This window comes from Pelodiscus sinensis, chromosome 3 (genome assembly GCF_052426305.1).
Source record: "Pelodiscus sinensis isolate ZL-2025 chromosome 3, ASM5242630v1, whole genome shotgun sequence".
NCBI lineage: Eukaryota > Metazoa > Chordata > Testudines > Trionychidae > Pelodiscus > Pelodiscus sinensis.
Genome location: NC_143054.1, coordinates 30,930,730 through 30,942,435, shown reverse-complemented (window position 1 = coordinate 30,942,435; position 11,706 = coordinate 30,930,730). Strand labels below are relative to the sequence as shown.

The window sequence follows — 11,706 nt, the reverse complement described above, 5'->3', positions numbered from 1 at the left end:
GATATGATATGTCTTCTCTATGGAGGACCATTTGCCCTGAATGCAGTCGTTGCCCATATGCGCCCCCCAGCCTATGAGAGATGCGTCTGTCGTTATAAGCACAGAAGGTTGAGGATGACGGAATGGGACTCCGAAAAGGAGGTTTTCTGTGCATTTCCACCAACGCAGGGAGTCGTGAATGTGAGGCAGTAGAGTGACTGTCTTGTGGATGCTGTGTTTCTGTGGTAAGTATACCTTTCGTAACCAGTGCTGAAGATCTCTGAAGTGAAGTCTTGCATGAGGAACCACGAAGGTGGTGGATGCCATGTGGCCCAGGAGACGCAGACACATATGTACGGACACAGTCGGAGCGATATCGAGGACCTTTACCAGTTCCTGTATTGCTTGGAACCTGTCTAGAGGTAAGTATGCCCTTTCCGTGACGGAGTCTAGGACTGCGCCAATGAACTTTATATTCTGTGTCGGGACAGTGGTCGACTTCTGTTCGTTTATTATCAGGCCGAGAGAATCGAACATGTTTCTGGCCAACGATATCATGTGCATGGTCTCTTGGTGTATTGGGGCCTTTATGAGGCAATCGTCCAAATAGGGGAATATGAGGACGTGCTGTCATCGTAGATATGCCGCGACTACCACCAGAGTCTTTGAGAAAACTCTGGGAGCTGCCGCCAGACCGAAGGGGAGAACCCTGTATTGGAAATGGTCGTTGTTTATTACAAAGCGCAGAAAACGTCTGTGTGCTGGGTGGATTGTAATGTGAAAATATGCGTCCTGCAAGTCGAGGGCCGCAAACCAATCGCTGAGATTCAGAGATGGAATTATTGTCGCTAACGTCACCATCTTGAAACGCCTTTTTTGCAGATAACGATTGAGATGACGCAAATCGAGAATCTGTCTCCATCCCCCTGTCTTCTTTTCCGTCAGAAAGTAACGGGAATAAAACTCTTTCCCCCAGAACTCTTTCGGGACTTTTTCTATGGCTCCTATGGCCAGCAGGCGTAGAACCTCCTGTCGCAAAAGAGTATCATGAGAGGGGTCCCTGAAAAGGGACGGGTTGGTGGGTGGGTAGGGGGCATTGAAGTAAAGGGGATGGTGAAACCTGATTTTACTATGTCCAATACCCATTTGTCGGTGGTCATTGCGGCCCAGCGATGATAATAAGGCCGAAGACGATGATGGAAGATGGGAGTGGTATTGGTAGTGATGTCGATTGCGATTGGTACGACTGCGCCCTCGACAGACGAGTCAAACCTGTTGTTTGGCGTGTGGTACGTTGGTCGCCCTAGAAGGTTGCGGGCGCCTACGTTGTGGCCTCTGCTTGGATCGGGTGTGATCAAATGGGCGAGGTTGTTGTTGTTTTTGGAATTGGAAGTCATATCGCCTCTGATATGGGAAGAACCTCCGGCGGCGGAACAGTGGAACATACATGCCCAGTGTACGAAGGGTCGTACGGGAGTCCTTTCCGGTGTGGAGCACCTCATCTGTTTTATCAGCAAACAATTTCAATTTGTCAAACGGGAGGTCTTCGACTTTTGCCTGCAAGTCTCTCGGAGCCCCAGCAGCAGCCAGCCACGAAGCCCTACGCATGGATATCGCGGTGGCTATTGATCTCGCGGCCGTGTCCACAACATCCATGGCTATCTGTAGACTGGCGCGGGAGCAAGCGTACCCCTCCTGTACCACTGCACGAAGAATGGATTTATCCTCTTTGGAGGCATTCTGGGCCAGCCCTGACAACTGGGCAATGTTGTCAAACCCGTGATTGGACAGTAGTGCCGCATAATTGGCAATGCGAAGAAGGAGGGTAGACGATGAATAGACCTTCCTACCGAAGATAGCTAATTTTTTGGCCTCTTTTTCCGCTGCCGCATTCCTTGCCTGCGGATTCTTGGCACGATTAAGGGCTGCGTCCACTACAAGGGAATTCGGTTGGGGGTGTGTAAAAAGAAATTCCAAGCCTTTGGAAGGTACGAAATACCTCTTCTCCGCCCGCTTTGACGTAGGCGGGACAGAGGCCGGGGTGTGCCAGATTTCTGAGGCTGGTTCAAGAATTGCCTCATCAATTGGGAGTGCTGCTCTATCACTGCTCTAGACTGTTGTTTGGGATGCAAGTTCTTAAGTAACTTGTATTGCTTCGTCTGAACGTCCGCCATATGAACGTTCTGCGTGTACGCCACTCATTTAAAAAGATCTTGGAATTCCCAACCGTCGTCTGGGGGTGAATTATCCCCTTGAAATACCGCTTCGTCTGGAGAGGATGAGGCAGCGTCAGCTGGAGATATTGCGTGCGAAGGAACATCCTCGTCCGAAATTTGACCTTCCTCAGGATCAGACATCTGAGAAGGAGGTGAGGGGGCAGCTACCGGAATCTTTGGGGATTGAACCAGTTGTTGCAGAGAACCCACTGGGGACTGGTGTCTATGCCACAAGGTATGGCAACGGCAAGAATGAGGAGATCGAGACCTTGTGTAGGCATAAGGAGAATAGTCCCTCTCTCGATGGCGATAAGAGCAGTCAGGAGATGGTCTCCTGGACGAATAGACAGCGCTGTATCTGCTGCCATAGGACCTCGAAGTTGAGCGCGATGGTGAGCGAGATCTAGGAGTGTACATCCCGAAATGTGGTATGGGATGCCTATAGACATGCGTGTAGTGCGGCCTCGAGTAACGGTGCGGAGAACGTGAGGTGCAATAATAACGAGGCTCCCTCGGAGAATGGTATCGCGGGGGAGAGGGAGACGGTGCCGGCGAGAATATTGGTGATGGCGAAGGGGACGATCTTCGAGGAACCGACTTCTTTTGGGCTTTTGTAGGTACCGCACAGGGCTCCTCGATGGGAGAGTGCCTGGAGACGTGATCGTCATCATCATCCAAGAGCAGTATTGGAGAGTGCTGCACCGATACTGATGGGGAGGCAAACTGACCCTCCAGTGCCTTAGGCGGAACCGAGCTGCTGCGGTCCGCCGGTGCCGCAAACCCCTTTTTAACAACTTGCGGTGTCGCCCCCAGCACCGAGGTGTGACTGTCGCTCGGCACCGCATCAGGTGCCGTGGGTATTCAGCGCGTCAGTGCCGCCTGCTCTGCCGGTGCTGCTGGTTGAGTCGGTGCCGGCTGCGGTGCCATAGCGTGCTTCCGCACCGTCGGTGCCAACGTTTTAGGGTCGGACAGACTGATAGGTTGCCGCCTTGAATTATCGGTGCCAAGTGTTGCCTCGTAGTGCTGGTGGCAGTGGACTGTGCCGGCACTGAAGACGACCGTTCCACCGACTTACTCCTGTCTGGTTTTTGTTTCGTGGGTTTATAACCCATTCCAGAGGTACCTGGCTGGTCACCCTCACTGATTTTAGATCGAGGGACCGCGGCCAGAGATCGCGCTGGGGAGACTCTTTTAGCTCTCTTTTGAGTCGACCCGCTCTGCGGTGGAGACATCCTCTTGCGAGTCTTAGAGGAATCTCCTTGAGGCGTTTCAGAAGGCTGTAGAGCCTTATCAAATAGAATAAGCTTCAGCCTCATGTCTCTGTCCCTACGTGCCCTGGCCGTTAGTTTGGAACAATGGGCACATTTGCTCGGCACATGGGACTCCCCCAAGCAACGTATGCATGCGTCATGGCCATCGGACGCTGGCATGGGGTCTTTGCATAGCGAACATTTCTTAAACCCCGGTGAACCGGGCATTTTGAATTTTCTGTCTTTAAAGATAACGAAAACTAGAAAAAAACAGTAAGCTTAACTAGCTACGTCCAACTTTAAGAATTTTTTTTTTAACAAATAACTAACTAAGGGTATGTCTACACTACCCCGCTAGTTCGAACTAGCGGGGTAATGTATGCATACTGCACTTGCTAATGAAGCCTGGGATTTGAATTTCCCGGGCTTCATTAGCATAAGCGGGGAGCCGCCATTTTTAAATTCCCGCTGCTTCGAACCCCGTGCAGCGCGGCTACACGGGGCTCGAACTAGGTAGTTCGGACTAGGTTCCTATTCCGAACTACCGTTACTCCTCATGAAATGAGGTGTACCGGTAGTTCGGAATAGACACCCTAGTCCGAACTACCTAGTTCGAGCCCCGTGTAGCCGCGCTGCACGGGGTTCAAAGCAGCGGGGATTTAAAAATGGCGGCTCCCCGCTTATGCTAATGAAGCCCAGGAAATTCAAATCCCGGGCTTCATTAGCAAGTGCGGTATGCATACATTACCCTCCTCGTTCGAACTAGGAGGGTAGTGTAGACATACCCTAACTAACTAACTAACTGTAACTATAAACTGAGGAAAACTCGTGACAATTTTTAACTTTTCTATCTAAAGGAGCTGTCTCTGAGGAGAGAGTCCGATCTCCGTCAGCAACCTAGGACGGTTGAAAGGAACTGGAGGAGGGGCCGGACCGCGTGACTGAAGAAACCGTGCGAAGCCTGCCACGCATGCGCGGTCCGGCCGGTTACTGCTACGAAAAGCCTCCGATCAGCGGCGCCGGGACGAGCCCGACACCTAGAGTGGAGCACCCACGGGGACCACTCGAAGAAGAACTAATGTTCATCTTTGAGGATGTCCATGTGGGTGCTGCACTGTTGGTGCTGGGCTTGTGCCAGCGCCGTAGAACGGAGATTTTTCCAGAAGCAGTATGCTGCTGGACCGCACATGCGCCACTGTGCCTTGTGGCGTTCGCGCTCTTTTGACTGAGTCTGTGGTCTGGCTCCCAACAGATCCTCTTGACCACCTCAGGCTGCAGACGGGGGGAACTGCGCTCTTCTCCTCACTGACCCACTCTGTAGTGAAATTACCCTGTGCCTAGTTCTCACCTCCCTCTCTCCTTTTTCTATTGCTTCTCCTCGTTTAAAAAAAAAAAGAGAGAAAAGAGAGACAAATTTGTTGTAGATTAGTAATTAATTTCACTCTTAAGTTCAGTACCACGTTCTCCGACCCCATTCTTCCCCTCTTCCACAGTTGTACATCATTCTTTCTCCCCTACGACTTGTCTTTTTAAAAAAAAAAAAAAAAAAAAAAGCCTCCCGCTACGGCACACTACTTACCATGCCACCGTTGCCTGGATTCAAAAAATGTGACATTTGTCGGGAGGTAATTCCTGCCTTAGACGGTCACCTGTCCTGCATAAGATGCCTGGGGGAAGCCCATATTCCCCAGAAGTGCCAGCATTGCAGTTAAGTCCCTGCAAGAGCCAGAAGGGACAGGGACATGAGGATGTGGATGCTTCTTTTTGATAAAACCCTGCAGCCTCTGCATCCTGCTTCCGTCTCCGAGAACCAGCCCGCAAAATGCAGGGCTACCTCTCCTCCGGCAGCTTCCCCCATGAGACCACGAGTGTCACCTACAAGATCTCTGCCTGAAGTCCACCAAGGCAGGATTAGCTCCGGGGACAAGCCAGGAACCTCCAGCATGGCTACGGCGCACTCCAAATCTACAGCGGCAACTAAGCCGGCGAAGATGGGGCACGCAGCACACTATGCTGCAACAAGGGTTGCTTTGGCTCCACCTGTGCCCATCCCCCCAGCACCGACAGCAAAAGTGGCGCCGAGAGCCTCATCGGCACCAGCAGCTACAGCTGCAACAGGGACTGCACCGGCACTGGAGACTCAGCCGGCACTGACCTCCACACTGGCACCACCAGAGGTCCATCTAGCCCAGTAGCCTGTCTGCCGACAGCGGCCAACCCTAGGGACCCTGGAGGGGATGGACCGAAGACAGTGACCAAGCCATTTGTCTCGTGCCATCCCTCTCCAGCCTTCCACAATCCTTGGGCAGGGACACCACTCCTACCCTCTGGCTAATACCACTCCATGGACCCAACCTCCATCACTTTATCTCACTTCCCTTTAAACTCTGTTCTAGTTCTAGCCTTCACAGACTCCTGCAGTAAGGAGTTCCACAAGTTGACTCTTTGCTTTGTGAAGAACAACTTTCTGTTACTAGTTTGAAGCCTGCTACCCATTCCTTTCCTTTGGTGTCCTCTAGTCCTTCTTTATGGGAACTAATGAAGAACTTTTCTGTATACACCCTCTCCACCCAACTCCTGCTTTTAGAGACCTCTATCCTGTCCCCCCTCCGTCTCCTCTTTTCTAAGCTGAAAAGTCCCAGTCTCTTTAGCCTCTCTTCATATGGGACCTGTTCCCAACCCCTGATCATTTTAGTTGCCCTCCCCTCTCCCAGCCTCTCTCTTCCCCTCTCCCACCTCCTTTTCCCAGTCTCCCCCAGTTTTGTTCAATAAACACAGATTCCATTTTTGAACACAATTGTCCTTTATTTTGTACATCAAGAAAAGGGGCTAGAGAAGGATAAGTGGAAGGAAGTGAGGTAGGAATGGGGCATGAGCCCCTGATGGGGAGGACTGGGCTGGCTCTGCGGGCTTTTGGGTTGGAACCTCTCCTGCAGCCCCCGATTGCCCCCTCTTCCCAGATGGCAGCCTGCGGTAAGTGCAGCCGGGCTGATGGCCAAGTGCTGTGATGTGCCCAGTGTGGGCACTCCGGGCACTCCAAGCCAGGACTGCTTTGCAAGCGGGGCACCCCTGAGAACTGTCTGTCCGGGGTGGGGGTCGGGACCCTTTAAGCGCAGCCCTCGGCTAGCCTGAGACAGCATCTCCACGCTCTATGTCCTCCTCTGATGCCCTGCTGGCACTGCTTCCGGCCATCCTTAAGCCTGGTTCAGGGTCCACTTAATGTGGACATGCTAGTTCGAATTAGCAAAACGCTAATTCGAACTAGTTTTTTAGTCTAGATCTGTTAGTTTGAATTAACGTTGTAGTGTAGACGTACCCTAGGTGACTACAACCAGGAAAAAACTTACTTTTTCAAGTGGCACAGGTTCACATCCTGGTGTAACGCCCACAATCAGCTCCCAGAGTCAACGACTCTTTCGAACATCCTGGATTACTTACTCCACCTAAAACAAACAGGACTCTCATTAGCACCACTCAAAATCCAACTGGCGGTGATCTCTGCATTCAGACAACTGTTTGACGGCACCTCCCTCTTCGCCCACCCAATCATTAAACATTTTTTCAGGGACCTCACAAACATCAGTCCACCACGCAATCCCACTCCTCCTGTATGGAACTTGGATACCATCTTAGAAGCTCTAATGACTCTCCCATTTGAGCCACTCGCCACCATATCTTTATGAAATTTGACGACGAAAATGGCCTTTTTATTAGCCATTACCTTAGCTTGTCGAGTGGGTGAGTCATCAGCCATAATGGCAATGCCCCCATACACCGTTTTTAATAAAGAAGGGGTAGTCCTCAGACTTCATCCCAGATTCGTTCCTAAGATAGCATCGAGTTTTCATGTGAACGACCCTATTATTCTCCCGCTATTCTACGTGAAACCTCACGCCTCTCCACGAGACATGGCCCTTAACACACTCAATGTTCAAAGAGCCTTGGCCTTCTATTTAGAGCATACCAGTCCATTTAGACAAACTAATCGACTAATTCTATCCCTAGCTGATAGATCTAAAGGCCAGCCCTTATCATCCCAACGAATTTCTAAACTGATAACTACTTGCATAATAGAGGCCTATGCCTCCAAGAATATTCTGCTCCGAGTGCACCCTCGCGCACATTCCACTAGGGCTATGGCAACCTCTATGGCCTTCCTTAAGGGAGTTCCCCTGATAGACATTTGCAGAGCAGCCACATGGTCCATACACAACACCTTTATCAAACACTACTCCTTTCTTCTGAGGAGACAGTGGGACTCTGCAGTGACATCAGCAGAGCTTTCCACAGCGGAAAGATAGTGACTCCATTTTTTCCCGCCTTCCGATTTGGCAACTACTGCTTTTTAGTCACCAACAGTGGAGCACCCACGGAGACATCCTCGAAGAAGAAAGCGAAGTTACTCACCTCGGTGCAGTAACTGTCGTTCTTTGAGGGGGGCCTCGTGGGTGCTCTACTACCCACCCTCCTCCCCACTTCGGAGTCTGTTTTTTCTCTTGTGTTACAGATTCTGAGGCAGTCTTGAGGAACTGGTGGGAGCCAGACTACGCACTCAGTCCCATTTCTTTCACCAAGCTGGAACGGAAGAGATGGGTGAATGGAATTGGATGTTGACAACGTGTGAAGGCAGTAGACAGTATCAACACTACTTGGTAAGGCAGTTCCTAGCACATCTCCCATGAGGCACAGAACCCTGGGACACCACCACGTTTTTTGGTGCGACACATACCAAAAAAATAAGCAGCAGTATGGAAGCAGGTCTTAGCCAGGTATTGTACCACAATCAATGATCAATTCCTTCAAATTACTGTACAGAAGAGATCAAGCAATTTTTTATAATTTTAAAAGATTATTCGGTATTTATAACTGCCACATGGATGCCTCAGTCTGATTTACTCTTTTCATAATCCATCAGTTGTTTGCTTTACCTACCCCCCTGCCTCACACACCCCATCATGCACTCAGACACGGGTTTATTGCTGGAAGGTGGCACAGAAGCAGCTGAGATCCAAACTAAGTAGTCAGGCTACCAGGTAATGAACTTTCTCCTTCAGTCCAGTCCCCCTTCAGTGTAAGGAACTGGATAATTAACAGTAGAGGACAGGATGGGACATGATCATGTTTATCCCTCTGTGAACTCTTTACTCATCTCTCCACTTCGTAATTTCTCCTTCTCCAATCCTGCTCTTACCCTTCATCGTCTCCCCTGCACCCACTCCCTTTCTACCAATTCACCTGTACCTAAATCAGGAGCTGAGGTTATTCTCCTGCATTCAAACTTGCAAAAAACATTACACCTCTCCAGGATCCTTCTGCTCCCTCATCTCAACCTTGAACTCAGACACCCCGTACATATACCTCCATATGAGAACTTCTAATAAAATCTTTCCACAATTCAGAATCACCCTTCAACTCTGAATTCTCTTCCACTCAATAGTCAGGTTCAGAACTGCACCATACATGCACACACACATGTTCCTTCTAGAAATATCTTAGCCTAAACCTGGTCTCATTTAGAATGAATATTGAGATGCCTCTCTTCATCTATGCTTTTCATTATTCCTGGGCACTGAAATCTCTGGCATTCAGCCTATTGCTTAACTTTTTCTATGCCCTTTTCTTCTAGAGTCATGAAGCTGTGTGGGGAAAGCCAAGTTACCATGGTGATGAACACCTCATAAATTAATAAGAGCAATTAATTACATAATAAGATTAATGTAACAGATAGTGTCATAGCAATAATGGCTGGTAAATGCTCCAACTTCATTTTTGTTAAGTCTTCCAGATATTCTGTAGTGTTTATTACATTACAAGGGACATTTGGTTTGTGTTAGGTTAATTTCTCCTAGCTTCTCTTTTCACAACAATACAGCGTTCACAGCATTTTTTAGTATATTGTTTGCTGAATTTTTATCCTTATCATGCACACAACTATGCTGTCCATACCAAAACAAAATCAGCAAGACTAACCACTCAAGTGTGACTAAAGTAATCTTGGAAATACCAGGGATAAACTGATACACAACCCACCCGCATCACTCAGCATATAAACCAAAGTTGCTATATACTACCTGTCAACCAATATAAAACTCTAATATTGTTCCCTTCTGGATCTCGATTTCAAAGACAGAAAAATGGGGAAATATGAAAAAGGAAAAGATAAACAAATATAGTTATGAGCACAATGATAACTCCTCATGTAGTATGCTATGTATAATTTTCAAACCTTTCAAACCTTTTTCTAATGTATAAAGCCAATATGTCCTTATTGATTCAAACAGCTATCACAATCTATTGATACAATTAACATAGCTGCAAGTGTGTAAACGTGTGTATGTACACACCAATGAATTATAAACTACTTTCAGTCTCCCAGAATGTATATAACAAATTACCCTTCCTAAACTTATTGTGCCAATGCTGCCAATTGTTTTATAAATATATATCCCCTATGAAAATTAAGTCCACAGGATGATGACTTTCTACTTGATGTGTAAGAAATATTTTCATTTATCAACTTCAATATTACAGAATTACTCCCACCTCTTTTAGTATGAAACAATGAATAGCAGCTCTGTGTTTTACTATGATTGATTTTATGTAACTGTATCATACCTCTGTTACAAATAAGCTATTTCACATTTTCCTCTCTCTTACTATATGCAGTCAAATGATCAAAACACTTGTTCAAAGAGCAGAGGTATCATTCATTTATATAATAAGATCTTGTTAATATTTTACTGTCTGCCCTTTAGCTAAAAAGAATAATTATCTGAAAGTGTGTATTTGTATACCTCTTCATTGAATATGAAAGGGCCAAATTATGTGTTTACTTGCATCCAGGCAGCCCCATTGACATCTGCAGGATTGCAGAATTTGGTCAGAGATGAGATTTTTGTACAGAAAGTTTAATTAATCAGAGATAGATCAAAACACTGGCCTGTTACTTATTGTACTTTCAGCAAGTACAATGTGCTGCTCATATGATCTTCTGGCTATTGTCTCATACTATCAAGACTGTTTCCCACTCTGGCACTCTGAGTGCAGAAGGTGGAGGTCCACAAGAGCCCTAAAAATATCTTGCCTCTATAGGCTTCTGCTTAAAAACCTCCCCAAAGTCACAGATTTCCTGGCCTTGGGAAATAGGCTGCCACTATCAAGTGAAAACCCCATTCTTCTTGGACCTAGGAAGAAAGCACTTAAACGTATTCCAGAGGTATGCTCCCAATTTCTTTTACCACAAGAGAGCTTGAAGAAAAAAAGAGAAAACAAACCGCAATCTCTGACAGCTGACCTCTCAAAAAAGGTGATGTTATTAATGAAACAAAAAGATATATTTGATAAAACATACTTGGTTGCTAGGTGTTACAGAGCAACTAAGAAAAGGGCAAATTAAAACACAGAGAAGATGGTATTTATGGGCTGCAGGTTATGAGGGGGCGCACATGGACTTAGCACAGAGAAGTTTAACCAACAAAACAAAGAAAATAACCTGATTGCAACTAAATAGACATTTTCCTATCTACTTACAATCTGTGCTTCAAAGTCTAGTCCACCTCTATCCTCGGTATTCCTTGTAGGCATGGTAGGTCTGCATGGTCCAATTCATCTTGTTTCACCAGTTCCTAGTTTAAAACTCCTACAAAGAAAACAGCAGGCAGGTATATCTTTCAATTCAAATTTCGACAGCCTCTCCCATTGGCTCGCTTGGCTCCCTGCCAACATCCCCCAGCTACATGAGTTAACCCTTTAGTCACAAAATGCTGGCCAGCATTCCTCCTATCCATCACACACACAGGTGCACTAACTCTAAAGAGACAACTTTCCTTTCTGTGTATTACCAATACTGTACTTCTACACAGTATTTGTAGATTTGGGCCTGATCCTGATCTCACTTTTGTACCAAGATAATGCCTTTAACTTTTGGTGAAGTTACTGCCATTGACTTTTGGTGAAGTTTATATATTTCTCTAAATGGCTATGATCTGAAATATTCTTATTCTCACATCACAGAGGCACTCTCGGTGACCATAATACTGATATCTGAGTGTACTATGCATAAACATTAGCACATTTTTCAAACAAATTGTGAAAGTGGTTTTGTTAATAGCAACATTTGGAAAACAGTCCTTCAGTGGATGAATTTCTTCACTTCCCAGAAAGCAAGAAAACAATTGTTTCCTGTAATTGGACAGTTTGATTAGAGGCAGGTGGTGCGGAGCTGAGGAAACTGGAGCCATGAAGCCAATTTTAGCGTCAAG

The 11,706-nt window shown here is 47.1% G+C and overlaps 1 long non-coding RNA gene across 1 annotated transcript; it reads right to left on the bottom strand.

Moving 5' to 3' along the window:
• Positions 1–4,237: 4,237 nt before the first annotated feature.
• LOC142827574 (uncharacterized) lies at positions 4,238–11,085 on the bottom strand. The gene is made up of 3 exons (XR_012902249.2): positions 10,976–11,085; positions 6,793–6,888; positions 4,238–5,161 (listed from the first exon to the last, which is right to left on the bottom strand). It is a non-coding gene; the product is annotated as an uncharacterized LOC142827574 (long non-coding RNA).
• Positions 11,086–11,706: the final 621 nt, after the last annotated feature.